Raw genomic sequence first — 25,047 nt, 5'->3', positions numbered from 1 at the left:
TAAACATTTTATAACTGCATCAAAGCTGCATGTTTATTGTTCATTATAACGCATAAAATAAGAAATGGAACCTTAACTGGTTATATATGATGGAAAATATTATGTAAATATATATTTAATACAGTTGTGGTAAAATGTAGCCCAACACAAGTTTTAAGAAATTAAAATAAATATAATATTTATTTCATTCTTTCATTGCTTTACTGCCACCTAGCGACATTATGATGCACTAAATTGCAAATTCCTTTTCTCGCTCTATCGACAGTTATACAAATCTTTTTCCAGTTCTACCCAAGGTACATTTTATACGAACATCGAGTTCAGAGTTACCGTTCTGTGGTTTATATTTTTTAAAGAAATCTGTTTTACCACAATCTTTCAAACATGTATTAAAAAAATGTGTAGGGTCCAATTTTTTTTTATCTACTTACTAAAACCGATAATGTTTCAGAAAAAAAATCTGAATAATTTTCTATTTTAGAACTTTTTTATATTGAAGAATTCAAAATTTAGTCGAGAGATGTGTAGATTTCTTCAACTGGCACTTTTAGTTAATCAATTTACCGCGAGAGGGTAACACTTGGTAGAAAACAAACAACGGCCATCTTGGTTTTAAATTGTGCGCGTGCGCGAAGCTCGTTTTGTTTATGTTGACTTGCGCTGATATAATATTATACCTCGTCTGTCTAACCAAAGCAATAATTAAAAGCGTTTATGTGTTTAATTGAATGTGAATATTTATTTGTGGTTCAGTGAAATATGTTTTCGTCTTCACAGAAGTACACTTCGTGATCCCAACCCACCACCGTGGAGTCAAGAAAACGGAGGTGAGTTTGTGTCACTTTTCGCAATTCTGAGTAAAAGTATTACGCGGTGAATGTAAAACCTTATAGAAGGTCGTTGTATCCTTTCAATTACCTTAAATACACATATATCCGAATGTTTATTGTATGTTTTCATTTATAATTAACGAAACGTCAAATTTCTTGTGGGTATCATGCCTTTAGGGGTAGGTCGGGGTAGCTCCACCATTTTGATCTGAATTCTGTACCCGCAGCTTCAAAATATACATTTTGAGCTGTAAGCCAAAGATGGTCATTGGAAACATTGATTAAACATTTCAAAATACTGTCTAAAAGTCCGTCGGTTTTGCAATCACTAACCTTGTGGGGATATTGCGTGAATATCGTTTTTACATAGTTACCTTCTTATAATCATCTCCTCGTGATTGTTGGTTATTATTAATTTTATTCATATTCTCAGATGCTGTGATGAGAATCATTGGTGTTATTTTATCATAATTTCAAAATATACATACCATTGCAACCGTACGGGTAAATCATTTTAAAGAGACCCTTGCTCGTGTAGTGGTGTACTGGATGGATGAAAAAATATTAAATTTATTAATAAATTGGTTTATGTTAGAAAGCTGAAGAATGAATAAAAATAACATTGTGGAATTGAATCGCGAGTCTAAATCTAAACGGAATTGATAAACATCGCTGAGCACTGAGTATTTTTGGGCAATTGCGAGGTAAGAGGGGACTCCGGGCCGGTGATCCAAATTAGTTCGAAAAACTTTCGATATTAACTGTGTGCACAAATACACTCGAAAGCGTCCTCCTTAAAATTATTTGCTCGTTCACATACTTTTTTTATTATGAAATTCTCACTATTTAAAATCCTCGTCAAAATAATTACTTAAAAATAAATAAAACGCATTTGAAAATTCTTGTACGTTCTTACTACCTTCAGAATTGAGTACCTACCGGTATGAATTTACACATACCATTCAATTTATTCTGCATAAAATGAATAATTTATATTCATTTATATAAGATTCTATTACCTACTTACATTTACTTTTTATAGATCAGTGAACATAACCCGTGTAACGAAATTATAATAGTTTAGGTTTAGGTTTGTAATCCACAAGCGAATCACTAATAAATTACGTATCATTCATTCATTAATTGATAATAAATTCGCGATGCAACCACTCACTTTACTGATTTTTTTTGCAACGGAATAATATTATTACTTTAACCCTTTGCCTTCCTGTAATGTTTAGGTTACTTACCTACATATTTTATTGAAATATTATGTAGAGAAAATAATGATATAGTGGATGGGGTCGGTGACCTAATATTTTCTGATGAGTATAGCATTAGGGTGGTTACAAAAAATCAATTTTGGAATTTTGTTGTGCTGACCCCCCTAAAAGCTGCCAATTGGCTAAAAAATGAGATTGGTGAAGTTTCAGCTCAATTGGATAAGGTTAACCCGTGCCTCATCAAGGTTGAAGTTTAACTTTCTATAAAAAATTTTTTTTTTTATAAAATACCTAACAATATTGCAAAATTTAATTACATGTTATGTCCAGATTTTGCTTTATTTATTTTCTCAATTGGTACATAAAAAAGGGTGTAGTTAAAACTGTTTTCAAAGTAAATACAGCACAATCCAAATTGAAAATGATGGATTTACGAGAAAAGAAATGCAAAAAGGTATAAAAAACAAAGAAGAAATAATATTCAAAGTTTTATTATTTAAAATATACAAAAGAAAGCATTACGAAAGAAAGAAGTTATTATTATTATTATGTATTTACATTTACAATTAATTATCAGATTAAGGTGGTAATGGCTTAGATAACGTGGCTTTTGAAGAGTCAGGATAAAAATTTCGACATTCCGATACAACTTGGAACAGAAACTGTCGTTGTTCTTCGTCTTATGTCAAACAGGAATTGAAGTCTTGGATTAATTTTACCCCTCTTTCAGTTGTGTCATTGACAACCTTGAAACCGTTCACAATTTTTTTTTGCCTTTAAATAATGTGCATTTTCACACCATATATCAGGATCCGTATTTAAAAATTCTGTATCAATATCAAATCTTTTGAAAAAATTTAGAGTTCGATGAGAAACAAAAAAAACGATATCTTTGTCCAATAAATTATCCACTTGATGGAGACTGAGTTTTGCGTTCACATCCCTATCATATGTTTGTTCTTCAATTGGAATTATTTGTAGACTTTTTACAGCCATGCTTGTTTTGACACTTTTTTCTAACTTTTCATCGAAGAAAGAAAATGCGACTTGCTCAGAATTGAGGTACCACAGATGATTTATCATTTTAGACAGTGCCTTGTCTGCAAGTTCTTTATCGATTTCTCTATATTTTACAAGAGATTTTAAAAATTGTAGGTCTTGGTTGGGGGCGAAAGTGGGTTTGGGGGCGTTAAACCACGCTTTTACATAAATGTTTATTAAAAATAAACAAATGTCAGTGATAGCTTTTTTTCTACATTTGTTAACGTAAATTGATCCCTGAAAAGATATACTTTGATACAATAAATGGCCTTTGCCATCCATATAGCGTGATGAATGGCACCAGGAACTTTGAAAAAAAGTATCTTTTGGGGGAGTACGTCCTAACACAACTAACGAAAGTTGAATTAATTCTTTGTAATCATCCTTTGGCTGTTGGTTTTTTAATTGTTGAATTCCCTATTTTATGTCTAATATTTTTATCTTCAATAGCAGTTTTGTATTTTGTCTTGTCTAGCTTCGACCATCTAGTCTGAAAGTTTTTAAAAATATTTGAGTGGGTTCCAGTAGTTGTGCCCATTTTTAAATCAAAAACTGATTTGAGAATAATTTCTAAAATATGGTGGCGACATGCTAAATAAAGAAAAATTTTCTCTAATAATTGCTCCAATAAAAAGCAGGTTCCGTTGAAGCGACCAGTATTTACCGCAGTGGTATCAAAACAAATTGCACGTTGATAAAAAATGTTTGTTTTATGTTTTATTATATTATTTTATTAAATGTGATGTTTTTTATTATATTGTTTAATAATGTTTAATGTTCAAAAGAAACAAAATTTGATCAAAATTGATTAAATTAAGTTTTTTTTTTGCAAAAAATCGATTTTTCATATTTAATCTCGATGAGGCACGGGTTAAAATTATCCAATTGAGCTAAAATTTTACAAATCTTATTTTCTAGACAAATGGCAAATATTAGGGGGGTCAGGCCGGCATTAGGACGAAAATATTTTTTCACCTTATACCTTGTAACCACCCTAGTATAGCATCCTTAAATTATATAAACCTGACGAAACAAGCGTTTGAAAATGTGTATTAGTTATTTGTGTAATCTGTACTATGATGTCCACACAGGAGTTCCAACTGCCCAAGACTGTGGAATTATTACACCTAAAATATTGAGGAATTTTGAGGATATTGAGTACAAGAAAAGATATAGGTGGCTCTTCGGATCATGTCACTAAACATGGCTAAATTCCAGTGAAAGCATAGAGTTATACAATTATATTGCATACTACGTTGAAACGTGTTCCACTATTAGAACGCGATAAACGGTACGCGTAGAGCGGATTCGGTAGTTTTTGTTAGAGCCTTCTGTGCGTTGGAGGTCAGCTGGAGGTAAAAAGTAGAATAGGTACATCAATGAGTCAAGCAACCTTTTCGCCACGGCAGTACTGAAAGAATCTCCGCAACTATTTATGATTTATTTTCTGAATATAAATTCTAGTAAAGATAAATATGTAGATCTTTTATATTATCAATCAATCTGCCCAGCATTCGGTGTACAATAAAAAATATAATATTATTATATATTTCACACGGACAAAATGAGTAAAGCCTTAGACACATTACGCTATATTATGCGCGCATAAATTGGGCGTGGTATGTACGTATTATGTGTTAGGGTGACTCCATCATTTCTTTGTATGGGATTTGTCACTCTGACTGATGACAGCCGCGAAATTATGGCGCTCCGTAAATTGTTCTGACCCTTTCTCCTGCCGTTGGTAGTAGAGGTCGCACCATTTTCAAATATAGCCTGGCTAGCAGATCACGGCGCATATCGTCGACACGCCCACACTTATAACACATCTATATAAGCGTGACAGGTCTGAATGGGATTGTATGGCGAGCAATATGGAGTTATATAAAACGCTCTGAACTTATAGCGTAATGTGTTACCCCCTTAATGCTGATTTATTAAAAATTTCTTCAAATTAATGGTAATCATTTAAAATACGGGACTGTGAGCCGCTTCCTGGTAAAGTGTTAGTAAATTGGTAATAATATCGGAACACGTATTCATACACCTGCGTTTGCCTTAAAAATTTAACATGACGAATGCAGAAATGTCAGGATTTTATGTAGACGTGTTCGGACATCGTGACAAAACATTCGTATTTTACTCTAAGTCTTTCAATTCATTCGTTAGTGGCCTACAATCCGGTTTTAAAAGGAATATGAATAATTCTTAATAAATTAGCAATGTTTTTTATCAGTTTTCTCCGTGTAAGATGGTGATGAAAATATGCAGATTTCTGCAAATGTTTTCTTGCTCCCACGTGCCAATACGTTGTTATAACTTATTACCGGTTTTACCTTCACAATATGCAACAATTTTATACTAATTTCCAACAGAAACTGGTTTCTATGGCGACGAAATAGCTATTCAACCTTCCTTCACGGTTTGGCGGCTGGACAGACTACATATTTCATGTAAAACTCAATGAATAATTGTTGAAAATTATCAAAGTGGTCAGATCTAGAACTTGCTAATTATATTTGGAAGAGTTTAGAATCATTTTGGTTTTAAGAGTATGCTTGGTGCATAACGTTAATAACAAGCCAATGTTTCAATCTTTTTTTTTAAAGAAAGATAAACATTCCCGGGTTACGGATAACCTGACAATATTTGAAAACCTCCTACTACCACCACACTAAGCGGAAAATGTTGCTTGTGTTGTGACGGAGGACTTAGCCAGCCGAGGAATTGAACACACTATGACTGGGTGGGACCCAAACGCGATTTCAACTCAGCTACCGACCGGTCAATCTCTCCTTTCTCTTCAGTTCACAAAAAAAATCGAACGTAATGTAAACATTTATCAAAAGTAATAACAGGGTATTTACCGGTGCACTCGCCAAAATTCGAACCCAAATTGATTTAACCAAGCCATCCAGCCAACTTATTTTATTTATTAATGTTATAATTTTATAAAACTATTTACCTCAGCGCAGGTTAGTCGTACTGGGATTGAAATGTAAACAATGATAACCATGTGATGAAATAATAAACAATAGGTATTATAAAATACTTTTTGCAAACTTACTGCCTCAACACAGGCTAGCCTAGTGAGGTGGGTTATGAGAATCCTCAACTTGCATATCTTTGATGGGCGGACATAACAGTATAACTGCATTTTTGACCATTTAACGATTTATATGAGAAAATGTGTCTTGTGTATGCTGGCATCAATGGTATTAACAGTATAGTTACACCAGTACTCAAAACATAAATAAACAACCATTTGTGCCTATTAAACTAACTTAAAATATTTGAGATAATTGGGTTCATAATAATGTTTTTTTGCTCTCCTGAAAAGTTACACTTTTGCAGTTATACTCTTATGTCCGCCCATCAAAGATATTACCTACTGTTTTACATTATTTTCTAATCTACATACAATGTAGATATCTAATTTATGATCCACTTTACTGTAGGCGGTGTGACCGTCTCCCTTTCTGTAATTTGACAATAAATGAATCTGACAGTATACAAGCAACTCTCATTGTTAATCACCATTCAGTCCTCGAAAATAAAATCTGCTTATTGTTACTAGTCCTTTTTAAAATGGCGCGCATTTTGCTGTTTGCTTAAAAACTTACCTACAAATCCCAAATCGGGTAAACAAAAGTCCGAGCTTGTGTCTAAAATTAGATATTGTATTATATTATTTAGTCACACACATTTACAAAGGTATTATAATTTACCCACCTCACTCATTTTTATCTCCGCTACGCCAGGAGGTTTGTTTAAAACCTAACATTCAGGTCCTGTGTAAAATCCCACAATATACAGCATTGCAGACCTTTGTCTTACTTTAGCGAACTTTACTTTTCTGCGCAGGGCCTGGTTCCTTCGATGTGCGCTATTCGGTGGTCAATTTTCGACTGATGTCGTAGTTTATTCAAAGCATTCTTGAACCCTCCTAGTGCCAAAAATATGATCACGTAGTTGGCCTCCTCGTCGAAATAATACTGAACTTTATGTTAGGGCAAGCCTATCAATTTGGGTGTCTATGATCTCAAAGCAATATAATGCTACAAATACATACGCGAACCGAACTGCCGAACTGAACCTCAACTTATGGGAAAGCAACTGCAAATGGCGCGAAACACCGATTGCAGTTGCTTCGTTCCTTTCCCGTAATTCGTGTCTCGATTCGCGTTTCGGTTCGCAAATGTATACGTACTATTATATATAGATGATACACATTGCCCATTTTAGCCATTTCAGACTGTATAAACTAGTTCGATATTACTTCTTATAATATGGCATCCTTGAGGTTATTTTTCACAAAAATGCTGCAATGCAAATATTATCCAATTATTATCATTACACAGTATAAACATATACATTTATTCGAAACCACTATTTGGAAATTATGGCAAGCCATAAAGAAATGCTTTGTTCGTTTATTATTATAGATCGCTTACCAGTGGAGTAGCGATGCATTTCTGGGGCGGGGGCAAAACCTACGCATTCGTTACTGTTAAGATTTGTTTGGGCTTGATGAAGTCTTCAATAACAGACGCATATTTTTTTTTGTTTGTACTACACAAAACTGCATTGCACTTTATTTAATGTTACAAAGAGTTAAATTATTCCCGACCCGGACAAAACACTTTTACTAATGGTCTGTAGACCATAATGACTGCTTGTTACTATTTTATAGGAGAGAAGAAGGAATCCAGTCGGCGAGGCCTTTTATAATCTAACCAAGTAAAACACATTGACAAGCTAATTGTAAACAAACACTGTCAAAGAAAGCCAATTGATAAGTCAAAACATCTGTTTTATCTGTTAGCCCTAGTTTTACCTCTGACCGCTAGGTGCTAGGCAGGAGCCTGTAAAGTAACTGGTGGTGAACTTTGCTAATGGTTCGTACATTTTTAACAGTTACCAATTTTAGAAAGAAAATCGCATTGATTAATTTTGTTTATCTTTCTCAATTTATTTACACTGTAATTATGATAATTTAAAGAAGGGCAATTGTACCGAGTTTCTTCCTATGCTTCATGTGTGGTCGTTAAGCCACTGTCAAGTATCTATCCTTATAACCCAAAATATATTATTGGTGTCGATTTTAATTTTTTATCCACAAAAAAAAATCATTTATATTTTTCACTTATTTCATAATTGTGAAACGTCTGGGTATTGTGATTTTCATTATTGAGCTTGATGGATCTTATAAACATGATTTTGTGAAACGTCTGGGTATTGTGATGTTCATTATTAAACTTTATGGATCTTATAAACATGATTTTGAGAAACGTCTGGGTATTGTGATGTTCATTATTAAGCTTGATGAATCTTATAAACATGATTTTGAGAAACGTCTTGGTATTTTGATGTTCATTATTAAGCTTGATGGATCTTATAAACACGATTTTGAGAAACGTCTGGGTATGGTGATGTTCATTATCAAGCTTGATGGATCTTATAAACATAATTTTGAGAAACGTCTGGGTATTGTGATGTTCATTATTAAGCTTGATGAATCTTATAAACATGATTTTGAGAAACGTCTTGGTATTGTGATGTTCATTATTAAGCTTGATGGATCTTATAAACACGATTTTGAGAAATGTCTTGGTATTGTGATGTTCATTATTAAGCTTGATGGATCTTATAAACACGATTTTGAGAAACGTCTGGGTATGGTGATGTTCATTATCAAGCTTGATGGATCTTATAAACATAATTTTCAGCTGTTGTGAGGAATTTTGAGGGTTCACAAGTAAATCTACATATTTACATGTGAACCATGTGACATTACAAAATTCACACCTACATTTTATTACTTATTAACGGTGGAAGGTAAAACCAAAATGCAATACACAAGTATTTGTTTTATGTCGACTTAAATAGTGTAGCCAACTTTAGCTTTAGTGTGAAACCACAGAAAACTATTCATCCGCACTGTTAATGGCTTCAAGTTGGTTCCTCGAGGTATTAAAAAATAATGCCTTTCACTAGGTATTTTCTGTACTTTCGAGTCGAACGCATTAGATTATTATTAGAGCGCTAAGTCCCCGTTGCTGCACGTGATTGGCCAAGCTGCCTAATCTGAACCAATATGTAGGTCGTTGCAAAATTAATAACTTTAATTTTTTTTCTAGGATGTTCTCTTATGGAGACTTAATACTTATAATATTGTACCAGTGTGCCTCCACATAATGTGGACGGTGTCCGGAAACTACTTGTGCAAGCGGAAAACTGGTGAATTTACATCACATAGAGATCTGAGCATTTCGTTTTTTTTTTATATCTGTTTTTCGGTAACAAGGTGTTAAAAACGTATCGAAATGAGCGTAGCGGTTTTTGAGAAATCTAACATAAAATACTCAAATACTGACTCGATTTACTCGAAAACGAAAGTGTTGTTCCACAAAATCGATTCCAAACTTCCACCAGTTTACCGCTTGTACCACTAGTTTCTGGAAACCATGTAAATTATCGGATGCATGTGTCCACTAATCATTGACGAGTGTCAAACACTTGTCCCTCTCATATTGTCAATGTACCCCATTCCTCTTACCCAATTCTACACTTATTTGATCGCCTGGGGATATTCTTCGGTCTGTGGTCAGAAATTGAAAACGTCCTAAAACTATTATTTCAGATATTTTTCCCACCCACATCCATTAAAAATAAAAGTTAATACAATTGTTTTATTTTTTTATGATACCACAGAATAATACTTCCTACGTTGGCAGAACTGTAATAAATAGTATGTATTCAGGTCTAATTAGTCGTTGTACGCCTCGGGACTACTGATTTCCTCTACTCTTTTGACATAGGATGTTTCAAAGGTATGTGTAATACTTTAAAGGCTCGCCTTATCGTTGATTATGTAATCAAAGAGACTTATACATTATAAATTGTTAGCCTGCCGTGTAATTGCATAATGTCTTTCGAGAGAGTTGGTACCTAACCCCTAGAGTCCTAGAGGTAAAACCGTGGGTGCCAAAAGATATTTAGTGCATATCTCTTTTATGACAAATTATAAGCAATAATTGTTCGTCTGAAATACCCGTACAAATTTAAAAAATCTACCATGTAAAAATTAATGTCGCCGATGAGATTTGAACCCGCACTCTCTAGTGGGAAATTCGGTACTTACAAATCCTTTCCTACAAAAAAAATTGTCTTCTATTTTTTACATTGCGAGGATTAGCCTCAGAACAGATAAATATATATACTTCACTTTTTTCGTCAGCGTCTATTATTTTATGGCCCTTAATTAATTACTGAACAATGCGTAAATAAGTGATCATTTTTCGAACTCAAATATCTTTCATGAATGGAGTGTCCTTTGCGTTTTGAAAATGCCATATTGTGCAGTACTTGTATCCAGACATAGAAACGAAAAAAAACTTTGTCTGAAATTGGAAAATGTTGTCTGATATTTGTTTATTGTGAAGTTTCCATAGATACATTTAACATCTGCAGTGAGGATCACCATGACAATGAGCTTGTTTGTCCGCAGAAAGTTGCGATGGAACGTGCCCAGAATATTTTTTTTTTTGTTTTCGTTATAGGAATGCTTTTTTCTCAAAAGAAAGGGAATTGTTATTAAACCAAGTGTATTTATTGTACCTAAAATAATTTTCATTGTTTTTTTTGTATTAATTTTATTGGTTAAAATTTGATGAATGAGGTTTGAGGGAAGTAGGTACAGCTATTATGTAGTAAACAAAACTCCATAACCGAGGATTTTAACGTTTGTTCTTATAGAAATAATAATGTGTAACGTCCTTGATTAATCAATAGTTGAGTAGACAGACTTCCCCTTTCACTCGCCTCTTGCCCTGCCAATAATTAAATTAATTCGGCCTGCATTTGGAATATTTATGAGCACTCATCGTAAATGCTTGCAGCGCTTTCGATTTTTGTTTCAATACAATAGATAGGTCTGAGCGGGCATGTGAGAATATTATATTAGACGATAAGTGCCAGTAAAAGTTAAGATAGGTTTATAGATCAATTATTTGTCCCTCACTCCGAAGGAGAATGATTTAATATCACGTAAACAATGTCCTTTATATATTTATTACAGCCAAATATCCTTTTGCATCACCTTCATAATACTGTTTCCGAACGTTAGTGCTATTTTCTCAGAGAACATTAGGAATTTTTTTTTTTTTTTTTTTTTTTTTTTTTTTTTTTTTTTTTTTTTTTTTTTTTAATATATACAATAATATTATTATTGGGTTTATAAAAACAGTTTATTTTTAAACAAGTTCTGCTGTGTAATTATTATTACGCGTGACAGCTGTTTCGCCCTCTGAAGGCATTATCAAACTGTGGGTAGCCCACTTACAGACGATAAATTTATATTATTTCTAGGTAGGTATTTTAATTTCATTTACTGATTTCTTAATTGATTTCTAAGTAAAATATCAAAAATTATTAATGGTTATTACCCCAGCAAAGTTTCCCCAATTAGTGTAATGTTTAAATTTGACTGAATGTCTTTATGTTAGTTATTCCCAAACGATGACTCATAGGGTTATTTTAATAGCATAATTAAGTACTTCATAGTGCACTCATATTTGCATTAGGTTTGAAGATATCTAGTAGGGGTGAACGAATTATATTTGTTTGTTCATTAATTAGAATAGCTTTTGGATTATTAGAGTTTTTGTTAATTTCTAACTGCTCTAAAAGATTCAGTTTACGGCCTTTATTTTGTATGTGTAACGGAGTTGGTTTATTATTATCATTAAGTGAGTGATTTTCATCTAGGAGATGTTTGGCAAATTGAGATTGTATTTTATTATTATTTTTAAAAGATCTTATATGTTCTTTAAACCTAGTGTTAAAGGACCGGCCCGTTTGTCCAACATAAACAGCGTTGCATTCGTCACACTGGAGTTTATAAATGCCACTATTTTGTAATTTGAGTACCTTACTTTTTGAGTTTTTAAGAGATGATCCTAAGTTGTTATTTGTGCGGAAGGCAATATCTAAACCACACTTTTTGAGGACTTTGGCAATTTTATTAGATGTCTGTCCGATGAATTCTAAACACCCGAATTTATTATTCGTCTTATTATTAGTCGTTGGGTAAATTAATTTAAGGTTATTTTTGTGTTTGTTATTATTAATTATTTTTTCAATGTCTCTACCCTTGAAGCCATTATTTTTAGCAATAGTTAGGATTGTATTTTTTTCCTTCTCGTATGCTTTCTTGTCAAGTGGGATATTAGTAAGCCTATGTACCATTGAGTGGTAGGCAGATAATTTATGTGACCATGGGTGTAAAGATTTATAATTAATGGTCGTATCTGTAAACGTAGGCTTACGGAAAATTTCAAACGTATGTTTATTATTTTCTCTACCGATAGTTAGGTCTAAAAAATTAATTTTATTATTACACTCTCTTTCAACCGTAAAGCAGATTTTACGGTTGATGGAGTTAGCAAATGTGACAAAAAGATCTAATTGTCTGTTGGTACCTTTCCAACAGACCAAAATGTCGTCAACATAACGAACATAGTATATTATGTGTTTGCTAAAGATTGAATTTAAAATTTGTTTTTCAATGTAATCCATGAATATTTCTGCAAGAAGTGGACTGAGGGGCGATCCCATTGGTAATCCGTCGTTTTGTTGATAGAATTTATCATTAAATTCAAAGTAGTTAGTTTCAACACAAATTTTAAATAGATCGAATAAGTCTTTTTTAGTAACTGGGTTTATATTAGATTCGTCTAAAATATCTTCAATGATTTTAAGGCATTCTTGAATAGGGATATTGCTAAAGAGACTGACCACGTCTAAAGATATGAACTGGCAATTGTGCGGTAGATTAATGTTTTTTATTTTATTTACAAGTTCGAGAGAATTTTTAACGCTATGTTTTGGGTAGAATTTAGTATGTTGTTTGAAAAGAAAGTTAAGTTTTTTGGCGAGTATTGTCGTTGGGGCGTTTATAAAAGAAACCACGGGACGTATGGGGATATTATCCTTGTGAATTTTAGGTTGTCCGTATAATGCAGGAGCCCTTGGATTCATCACCATTGCACTTCTTCTAGCGAATTTATTTGGGAATATTGATTGGCAATTATTTATTAGGTTGCGCACGTTTACTGAAATTTTGTCCGTTGGGTCCTTTTTTAAGATTTCAAAGTCTTCTGGTTTTAGGAATGCTTCTACTTTATTTAAGTAATCAATTTTGTTTAATATAACGACGGAATTTCCCTTATCCGCTTTAGTAATTGTGAGGTCGCTATTTTTAATTTTGGCTTTAATATCATTTAAAATTTCCGTTTCTTTTATATTGAATTTATTTTTATTTTTACTGGTTGATTTCAAAGTTTTTCTCAATATATCCGCTGTTATTTGTTTAGGTAAGCCGTTATTTTTTATTTTAGACAGAGAAATTTCTGTGTCGATTGCCAAACATTCAATTTGTTTTTTAGTGATATCTGAATTTATTTTATATTTGAAGCCTTTATCTAGTAAATTTATTTCATCTTCTTCAAAAGTTTCACCTGATAGGTTAATAGTTTTTATATAAAACTCCGTGTTTGTATTACTTTGATATTCATTGACTTTTACATTTTTATTTTTAGATTCGACAAGTTTTTTAAGTTTATTTTCCTGAGTTTTGAATTTATCAGATATAATTCCGCCGATGTGTTCACGAGTATCGTAATCCAGGGTATCAAATTCCCATGGATGCAGTTTAAAAGTTAATTCCGAATGCAATACCTTGATGTAGTGAAGTATTGTGTCCCTTTTCCGACAACATTCCTTAGTCTCCTCCTTCAACCATATCCTCTGCGCTCGATGCACAGTTTTTATGGCTGCCGAGGATTTGCTTTTGGTAGAAATATGCACGTACTTGGGGATCACGTTTAACTTCAAACACTCTTGGTTAAACCAAAGGTTTTGCACTATTTTCCGATGTTTTAATTTTAATCGTCTGTAAAAAATCACTTGGGTGGCTATATCAGCAACCTTCAATTTATTTATTGTTATTAAGTTTAATTTGTAGAACTCCATTTTATTTTTTTATTTTTTATATATACAATAATATTATTATTGGTTTTATAAAAACAGTTTATTTTTAAACAAGTTCTGCTGTGTAATTATTATTACGCGTGACAGCTGTTTCGCCCTCTGAAGGCATTATCAAACTGTGGGTAGCCCACTTACAGACGATAAATTTATATTATTTCTAGGTAGGTATTTTAATTTCATTTACTGATTTCTTAATTGATTTCTAAGTAAAATATCAAAAATTATTAATGGTTATTACCCCAGCAAAGTTTCCCCAATTAGTGTAATGTTTAAATTTGACTGAATGTCTTTATGTTAGTTATTCCCAAACGATGACTCATAGGGTTATTTTAATAGCATAATTAAGTACTTCATAGTGCACTCATATTTGCATTAGGTTTGAAGATATCTAGTAGGGGTGAACGAATTATATTTGTTTGTTCATTAATTAGAATAGCTTTTGGATTATTAGAGTTTTTGTTAATTTCTAACTGCTCTAAAAGATTCAGTTTACGGCCTTTATTTTGTATGTGTAACGGAGTTGGTTTATTATTATCATTAAGTGAGTGATTTTCATCTAGGAGATGTTTGGCAAATTGAGATTGTATTTTATTATTATTTTTAAAAGATCTTATATGTTCTTTAAACCTAGTGTTAAAGGACCGGCCCGTTTGTCCAACATAAACAGCGTTGCATTCGTCACACTGGAGTTTATAAATGCCACTATTTTGTAATTTGAGTACCTTACTTTTTGAGTTTTTAAGAGATGATCCTAAGTTGTTATTTGTGCGGAAGGCAATATCTAAACCACACTTTTTGAGGACTTTGGCAATTTTATTAGATGTCTGTCCGATGAATTCTAAACACCCGAATTTATTATTCGTCTTATTATTAGTCGTTGGGTAAATTAATTTAAGGTTATTTTTGTGTTTGTTATTATTAATTATTTTTTCAATGTCTCTACCCTTGAAGCCATTATTTTTAGCAATAGTTAGGATTGTATTTTTTTCCTTCTCGTATGCTTTCTTGTCAAGTGGGATATTAGTAAGCCTATGTACCATTGAGTGGTAGGCAGATAATTTATGTGACCATGGGTGTAAAGATTTATAATTAATGGTCGTATCTGTAAACGTAGGCTTACGGAAAATTTCAAACGTATGTTTATTATTTTCTCTACCGATAGTTAGGTCTAAAAAATTAATTTTATTATTACACTCTCTTTCAACCGTAAAGCAGATTTTACGGTTGATGGAGTTAGCAAATGTGACAAAAAGATCTAATTGTCTGTTGGTACCTTTCCAACAGACCAAAATGTCGTCAACATAACGAACATAGTATATTATGTGTTTGCTAAAGATTGAATTTAAAATTTGTTTTTCAATGTAATCCATGAATATTTCTGCAAGAAGTGGACTGAGGGGCGATCCCATTGGTAATCCGTCGTTTTGTTGATAGAATTTATCATTAAACTCAAAGTAGTTAGTTTCAACACAAATTTTAAATAGATCGAATAAGTCTTTTTTAGTAACTGGGTTTATATTAGATTCGTCTAAAATATCTTCAATGATTTTAAGGCATTCTTGAATAGGGATATTGCTAAAGAGACTGACCACGTCTAAAGATATGAACTGGCAATTGTGCGGTAGATTAATGTTTTTTATTTTATTTACAAGTTCGAGAGAATTTTTAACGCTATGTTTTGGGTAGAATTTAGTATGTTGTTTGAAAAGAAAGTTAAGTTTTTTGGCGAGTATTGTCGTTGGGGCGTTTATAAAAGAAACCACGGGACGTATGGGGATATTATCCTTGTGAATTTTAGGTTGTCCGTATAATGCAGGAGCCCTTGGATTCATCACCATTGCACTTCTTCTAGCGAATTTATTTGGGAATATTGATTGGCAATTATTTATTAGGTTGCGCACGTTTACTGAAATTTTGTCCGTTGGGTCCTTTTTTAAGATTTCAAAGTCTTCTGGTTTTAGGAATGCTTCTACTTTATTTAAGTAATCAATTTTGTTTAATATAACGACGGAATTTCCCTTATCCGCTTTAGTAATTGTGAGGTCGCTATTTTTAATTTTGGCTTTAATATCATTTAAAATTTCCGTTTCTTTTATATTGAATTTATTTTTATTTTTACTGGTTGATTTCAAAGTTTTTCTCAATATATCCGCTGTTATTTGTTTAGGTAAGCCGTTATTTTTTATTTTAGACAGAGAAATTTCTGTGTCGATTGCCAAACATTCAATTTGTTTTTTAGTGATATCTGAATTTATTTTATATTTGAAGCCTTTATCTAGTAAATTTACTAGATAAAGGCTTCAAATATAAAATAAATTCAGATATCACTAAAAAACAAATTGAATGTTTGGCAATCGACACAGAAATTTCTCTGTCTAAAATAAAAAATAACGGCTTACCTAAACAAATAACAGCGGATATATTGAGAAAAACTTTGAAATCAACCAGTAAAAATAAAAATAAATTCAATATAAAAGAAACGGAAATTTTAAATGATATTAAAGCCAAAATTAAAAATAGCGACCTCACAATTACTAAAGCGGATAAGGGAAATTCCGTCGTTATATTAAACAAAATTGATTACTTAAATAAAGTAGAAGCATTCCTAAAACCAGAAGACTTTGAAATCTTAAAAAAGGACCCAACGGACAAAATTTCAGTAAACGTGCGCAACCTAATAAATAATTGCCAATCAATATTCCCAAATAAATTCGCTAGAAGAAGTGCAATGGTGATGAATCCAAGGGCTCCTGCATTATACGGACAACCTAAAATTCACAAGGATAATATCCCCATACGTCCCGTGGTTTCTTTTATAAACGCCCCAACGACAATACTCGCCAAAAAACTTAACTTTCTTTTCAAACAACATACTAAATTCTACCCAAAACATAGCGTTAAAAATTCTCTCGAACTTGTAAATAAAATAAAAAACATTAATCTACCGCACAATTGCCAGTTCATATCTTTAGACGTGGTCAGTCTCTTTAGCAATATCCCTATTCAAGAATGCCTTAAAATCATTGAAGATATTTTAGACGAATCTAATATAAACCCAGTTACTAAAAAAGACTTATTCGATCTATTTAAAATTTGTGTTGAAACTAACTACTTTGAGTTTAATGATAAATTCTATCAACAAAACGACGGATTACCAATGGGATCGCCCCTCAGTCCACTTCTTGCAGAAATATTCATGGATTACATTGAAAAACAAATTTTAAATTCAATCTTTAGCAAACACATAATATACTATGTTCGTTATGTTGACGACATTTTGGTCTGTTGGAAAGGTACCAACAGACAATTAGATCTTTTTGTCACATTTGCTAACTCCATCAACCGTAAAATCTGCTTTACGGTTGAAAGAGAGTGTAATAATAAAATTAATTTTTTAGACCTAACTATCGGTAGAGAAAATAATAAACATACGTTTGAAATTTTCCGTAAGCCTACGTTTACAGATACGACCATTAATTATAAATCTTTACACCCATGGTCACATAAATTATCTGCCTACCACTCAATGGTACATAGGCTTACTAATATCCCACTTGACAAGAAAGCATACGAGAAGGAAAAAAATACAATCCTAACTATTCCTAAAAATAATGGCTTCAAGGGTAGAGACATTGAAAAAATAATTAATAATAACAAACACAAAAATAACCTTAAATTAATTTACCCAACGACTAATAATAAGACGAATAATAAATTCGGGTGTTTAGAATTCATCGGACAGACATCTAATAAAATTGCCAAAGTCCTCAAAAAGTGTGGTTTAGATATTGCCTTCCGCACAAATAACAACTTAGGATCATCTCTTAAAAACTCAAAAAGTAAGGTACTCAAATTACAAAATAGTGGCATTTATAAACTCCAGTGTGACGAATGCAACGCTGTTTATGTTGGACAAACGGGCCGGTCCTTTAACACTAGGTTTAAAGAACATATAAGATCTTTTAAAAATAATAATAAAATACAATCTCAATTTGCCAAACATCTCCTAGATGAAAATCACTCACTTAATGATAATAATAAACCAACTCCGTTACACATACAAAATAAAGGCCGTAAACTGAATCTTTTAGAGCAGTTAGAAATTAACAAAAACTCTAATAATCCAAAAGCTATTCTAATTAATGAACAAACAAATATAATTCGTTCACCCCTACTAGATATCTTCAAACCTAATGCAAATATGAGTGCACTATGAAGTACTTAATTATGCTATTAAAATAACCCTATGAGTCATCGTTTGGGAATAACTAACATAAAGACATTCAGTCAAATTTAAACATTACACTAATTGGGGAAACTTTGCTGGGGTAATAACCATTAATAATTTTTGATATTTTACTTAGAAATCAATTAAGAAATCAGTAAATGAAATTAAAATACCTACCTAGAAATAATATAAATTTATCGTCTGTAAGTGGGCTACCCACAGTTTGATAATGCCTTCAGAGGGCGAAACAGCTGTCACGCGTAATAATAATTACACAGCAGAACTTGTTTAAAAATAAACTGTTTTTATAAACCCAATAATAATATTATTGTATATATAAAAAATAAAAAAATAAAATGGAGTTCTACAAATTAAACTTAATAACAATAAATTAGGAAATTTGTCTGGAAAAATATCGAAGCCGAAAGTGTGGAAAAGTCACAAAAATCAATTTTACACTAATTTCTTATGTATTCTGTTAATTTATTTTCGAATTTTATTTGCTTTCTTATGCTTAAACCTCTGTTGAGAAGTGAATAAAATTTATTTAGATTATTGTAATTTAGGGACGAAAGATCCAAGCCGTTAACCTTATATTTTTAAGATGTTTTTTCTCGCTGAATAAAATTTACCAAATAAACTGTAAGTGCCCTTAAGAAATATTAATAACAACACGATATTTTAGATATTCTAACTAGTTAGAGGCCTATGGATATGATGCGCGACGCCTTTACAAAACGCTGTATAATAAATACATCGTGGAAGAAATGTGTAGCTCATGTAATTTAATAAATTTAATGTTTAATGCATGCATGAGATATGGTCCTAGTTTGCTTGCGGTTGGGTGGATGTGCGGGAATTCGCCCTGGGAAAGTTTTCCCATTAACTACCCTCACCTCCCGGCGCCCCCGGCGACTCCGTTGAAGTAAATAATTGATCAGGGAAGGATGAGAGGCAAGAAGCCAGACCGGGGGCGAACTTCGCATCTTGCGTGCAGCTTTTGCATGTTTATTAGCGATGGGTTCTCCGGGACACGGAACTTCACCCAACTTATAATGCGCCAGGATACTACGACGTTAACTATTTACCGAGTTATTATAATGTGGTGTTGTCAGCCATGCTACTGTTGTAGAGATCATAACTAGAGGGGATATTCATTATATCTCCTTCTTGTTGTTGAATTAGAAACTTTTGAATCGAGGAGATGGCGTGCTGTTTTTTCGGAATGTTCAACATTCACGCTTTTGGTTTCCTTTTTCTTTAGCCATTATATCAACAGCCTTGCTGCTTGCAGCATCCATCACTATTACAGACGTCGGGTGTTTGTCTCGTGGTGTTCATATTATACCCCAATGATGGATCCTGCAAGGCTGTCCAAAGCTTTGGATCTTAAGGGAACGGGAAGCTAAACGCGGCTTGATATCCCAAAAGAAGACAAGAAATGCCTTGTGGACGTGTTTCGTGATTCAAATATCTATCCAATCGGGACTTAAATTTCCTATACAAAACTGTGTTTAAGAAATTTAAGTGGGAACGAGATTTACGGTGTCAGGCGATTGTAAGTGAGACAGAGCGCTGGGCTAGCGTGCTAAATGGAACATTTGTTTCCATTCCAATTTTTATGGAAGGCGCTTCTATTTTCTTATTTATTATATGTCAAAAAATGATCTCTTCTGTCTTATTTTATAATTAATATAAATATTTACAAAAACGCTGCTTTCAAACGTCACACCTATCAAGCTGATTTTCAACTTTTTTATTAGACACTTTTAACGTCTGCTTTAAAAAATATATTATTATTTATTTTCGTGATAGCGACTATCCTCGCAATGCGTCGCATAAATGCATTCCATCGAACAAAATCGATAATCCTTACATATTTAATTATTTTTTAAACCGATTTGGCACAAATGTATCACAAGTGCACAGGCGCAAATGTGTCATCACGTTTATTGCTGTACGAGGTAACCGAACGGTCTGTAATTTTCATTACATTACGTCTTACTCCAGACATGTTCCTGAATTCATACAAGGGTAAGATTGTAGTTTTTCTACTAGATAACATATGAACATAATTGCAGTTTTGATCAGCTCTTCCTTGATCAGATAGCTAACTATAAAGATTACTTGAGCGTACATCTGTTCAGGAACTTTATTTTTGTTTTTCTAACTTATTAGTAACGATTTTAGTAATATTTTTTGTCTGATTCGCCCTCAATTTGGATTCTTGTCTATATTATATTTATAATTCCGTATATTTCACTGAAAAACATTGTAAAGAATATTTTGCAATTAATTATTTGCTTGAAAGAAAACAGTAAAAAATTCCCATATTTAGGATATTTCAACTTTTTTCTACATTAATATTACCATATTGTGTACTTTTAATTTTTGATGGATATTTCAAAGCTCTGTAAGTTTATGATTCATTATTTGATTCATGATGAATATGACGTTGCCAGCTGAAGATAGCGTTGATCAAGACTCCAGAAAATAAAAAAATATACAAAACTCCATATCTCACCGTTAAAGTCAAGATGTCTTGTGAATTACAGGAGTTAAATAATATGTAGGTGTTTAAAATCTGAAATTATTGTTTGGATAATATCTTGATACCTTAGTGAATGGGTCTGATAAAATCGCTAATATGTTTTAATTTGTCTCCCCAAAACTGGGAAGACGGAGAGTCTTCGTACAAAGAAAGAGTGATGCATAATGATCACGTCCTATTCTCGTGAACAATGGCTCGTACCTGAAAGCCTTTCTGATCTTGGCGTAGACAAAAGCAGATACTTTGTCAAAGGCTTCACGTGCCGCATATTAATTCGTGCTCCAGATCTGATCCCGATGCTCGATCTCTAGTCTACTATATACTTCTCTATCCTTGTCCTATCTTTATCTTACACGTTGTTTATTGAACACCCGTCTTCCCATATCTTTGAGGACGTGTCAATAATGTCTCGTATTTAATGTTTGTTATTTTAAATATGGGTACACTAGCTTTACTATCCGATTTCGGCCGAGAATCTTATTTATTACAGTTTTTTTTCTAAGATCCATAGACCACAAGGGAAATAACGTTGCGTGATAATCTATTCTCTATGCCATTACCCGCATCCTTTATTTTAGAGTATATGTTATTTATTATTCCATAATTTGTGTACATATCAGTAACGTATCGTATTTTAATGTTTTAATTGTGTATTGCCACTATACCGCGTTAGTATAGACTAAATATACGCGGCTTCACCGAAATTATGATTTTAAATTATAAAACAAACCTTATAAGATGGTTAAATGTTTTTTTTCCGTCGTAAGTCCTTAGCTCATGATGGAAATGACATTGCGAGCTGCTCTTGTCTCTACATCTCTACCTTATTGACAAATGTTAAAATGTGACATTAAAAACTCAATTTGTGAAGAAATGTATTTAGAAGTGTGACGATATTCAATATATTCGTACCTCATGTTTTACCTAATTTTAAAGTGTGTACCTACATTTGAAGAAGTATTAGGGCATTTCAAAATAAGTGTTACGCTTTAGTTAAATTTTTAACAAACTGACTTAGGACGGGTTGTTTCGGAAAATTTGAACAATTCATCAAATTTCAACGTTCATTTTCAAGTTCTGTGAAAGATTTTTCAAGTTCTGTTTTTATTTCAGTTTTATCAAGCAACTAGCCTACAATGATATAATAACAGAACTTGAATAAGACTTTCACAGAACCCGAAAATGAACGTTGAAATTTGATGAATTGTTCAAATTCTCCGAAACAACCCGTCCTTAGTCCTGTGAATTAAGTGAACAAGAAAATACATACAATAATAAGTATGTCTTATCCGTTCAAGTTATGCAAACGCATACCTTTATGTTTTGTATTTAAATTAATTTTTACTCATTGTGGTAACTTATGGAACACTTACTGAAGACAATATGCCAACTAATAACCCAATGAAACCACCATCGGCAACAATGCGCATTGAAGTCAAGTTAATATTCAACACAATGCATCGTACGTTTTTTTTCAACAATGGTGTTGCTCTGTTGATTCCGACAGAACATAACGAACTATGCCGTATTGTTTGGTTACCGCGCGTACGCCATATTTTTATGTGATTGCCACACGAGAGTCTCATCTGTTAAGAGCCAGTCGGTTTGTGACACCCCCAAATCGATCACTCAATCCACAAGAAAATCCTAAACTCATTTAATAATCAGAAGGCGCTTTCAATGATTTCAACTGCACACGGAGAAAAATGGCTGTTGCTAATTTAATGAGAATCTCTTCAAAGTATTAGTATTTCCAGTAAAAAACGGGATTGAAGGCCATGCGAATGAATAAACAGGTTTGCTGATAAACTTTTAGTAAATTATGAATCATCATGATTTCCGAACGCGTATTCATTAAACACCGAATATGTTTGTATTTATTTATTTATTATTACACGCCCTAATGGGCTTTTACACACTACAATGTTTAATAGTAGAGTATCACAGTTATTATAAATTCTACAAAATTAAAACAATAAAGGAAACATAATGCAACGAAAAAAGAAAAAATATTAAATGTTACAACAAAAGCATATAATAAAATAATATACATTAGTAAAAATGATAAGAAGTCTCACATAAATAGATATTCAAAATAAAAATATATATATTGCGGAAATTATAGATGTCTATTTGTGTCTCGATATATAAAAGAATTGAAATAAACAATATTTATATTGATTATTTTAAAGTATTTATTTCCGAGACTGTGAAGTCTTGGAATTGGGGAATTTTGATAAGACAGTGTCCTGGTGTTGTAAAAATAAAAGGGTAGTAAATTTCGGCAAGATCTTTTGGGTATATGGATGCTGATTAATTGGAGTAACTCAGGACAGTCAATATTGTAATGAAGTATTTTAAGTAATACTATTAAATCTGTGTTTATTCTTCTTTCTGAAAGTTTTAATAGGGACAATTTATCTAGTAAGTAGTTATAATAAATGTTTTCTACAGGAATATTTAATTTATAGTTTATATACTTCAGGAACTTATGTTGAATCTTTTCAATGTTATCGGAATGAATATTGTAAAAGGGAGATCATAACGTAGAGTTATAATCTAGTTGGCATCTAACAAGGGTTTTGTACAACATGATAAATGCGCCTAAATTATTGAAGTCTTTTGAAACTCTCAAAACAAATCCAAGAGTCTTAAGAGCCTTATTGATAATGTTATTAATATGATACACAAAAGTTAGTTTGCTATCGAACAATATACCTAGGTATTACATATACAACTAAAATTCTTTGTTTCGTCATCATATATTATCAAGGCAAATCGATATAACATTCTCAAGTTGATGTTTTATTAAAGCCTGTTAATTTATCGGGAGGGCAAAAATCGATTTCTCTCCGTGTATGTAGGTAAAATGTTTCAAGCTACAAAATAAATAAATATTACAGGAAACGATAAAACTAAATATTTTTGTAATCGTAAAACCAATCGAAAATCTCGAAGTTTATATTATGATAGTGATTATTTGTTTATCAAAATATTTATGCAAAATATCGCAATTCTATTTATGGCTATGAGAGATTTGTTGGTCGAGTAATTTCATCGAAGTTTTTCTCGAAATAACCTAATAAATTGTGAGTTTAATAATACTATCAAAAATGCCTCAATCAGCAAAATTTCTATTTATAATCGATATGTTTCATCAAATGGATAGATAGATAGACAAAATAATTGCACTGTGAAATTCCTAGTCTATTGTTGAAAGTTTTACTTATACATAAGCCTACACATTTTAAAACTTTACACGTAATTATCTTCTCGACATATTTGTGGATTACGCCGCTTCTCAATTGCAAGTTTTACAACTCAATCATCTTTCATGGAAAATTATAAACAAATCATATTACTAATAAATTGCATGATTCACTTAGATGACATGTGATTGATAATTTCACTACTTTTTTAATAATACGTCCGCGTATTAAAATAAGTCATTTAAAAAAAAACTATTGTTCAATTTTCAAGTGCATTTTGAAAATATGTGAAAATGTTGTTGAATGTTAGAAAACAGACACTACCTATTCAGATCTAGTAGCATAGTTCAATTGGACGAGGTTTCAATGCCGATTTTTAGTTTTCCACCACCGCATTAAAGAATTTCGTTATTTTCCGCTGTGGATATGTGGGTATGCGAAATGATTTTCTGTGAATTAACTAATGTTATTTTGAATTAATTTAACAGTAACAAATTGAATAGTACCTACGTATTTTAGTTCGGTCATCTATTCAAGAAACGATTTCTAAGAATGATACTCACCTTGTGGTCGCATGGCATGTTGGTTTACATGTCGCCATAATATTCATCAAGTTGGTCAGGTTTTCATATAAATTTGCAAATGCGTGCAACGCTTACCTTTAAAATTAAAACGTATTGCAGCTTGTATAGTACCCATTCAGTAATATTGTAACAGAAGTGTTCAGACGTATTCAATATCTGCAATTTTTGGATGAAGATTTCCAGTTCGCACCGCTGCCAGAAATACTACTCCAAAAATTTGAGAATTACAATTCAAATCAATTATTACGACGTTTTATGATGAGATTTTAAATACCTACATATTATTTTTCATTAGTATCCTTATCTTATAGGCAGCATTTTATGAATTT

General features: G+C 32.2%; 1 protein-coding gene across 2 annotated transcripts in view; it reads left to right on the top strand.

The window, feature by feature from the left end:
* The first annotated feature begins 656 nt into the window (after nt 1-656).
* The window catches only part of gus (splA/ryanodine receptor domain and SOCS box containing gustavus), a 254,306-nt gene continuing 229,915 nt past the window's right edge, over nt 657-25,047 (top strand). For both annotated transcript variants that reach the window (XM_089643011.1, XM_089642876.1), the window contains exon 1: nt 657-827. The gene's annotated coding sequence lies outside the window, so the exon portion shown is untranslated. The remainder of the gene's footprint in view (nt 828-25,047) is intronic.

This window comes from Hesperophylax consimilis, chromosome 1, assembly GCF_061612785.1.
Source record: "Hesperophylax consimilis isolate HC1 chromosome 1, BYU_Hcon_1.0, whole genome shotgun sequence".
Classification (NCBI taxonomy): Eukaryota; Metazoa; Arthropoda; class Insecta; order Trichoptera; family Limnephilidae; genus Hesperophylax; species Hesperophylax consimilis.
The sequence above is the reverse complement of the archived record's forward strand: the minus strand, read 5'-3'. Positions and strand labels throughout refer to the sequence as shown.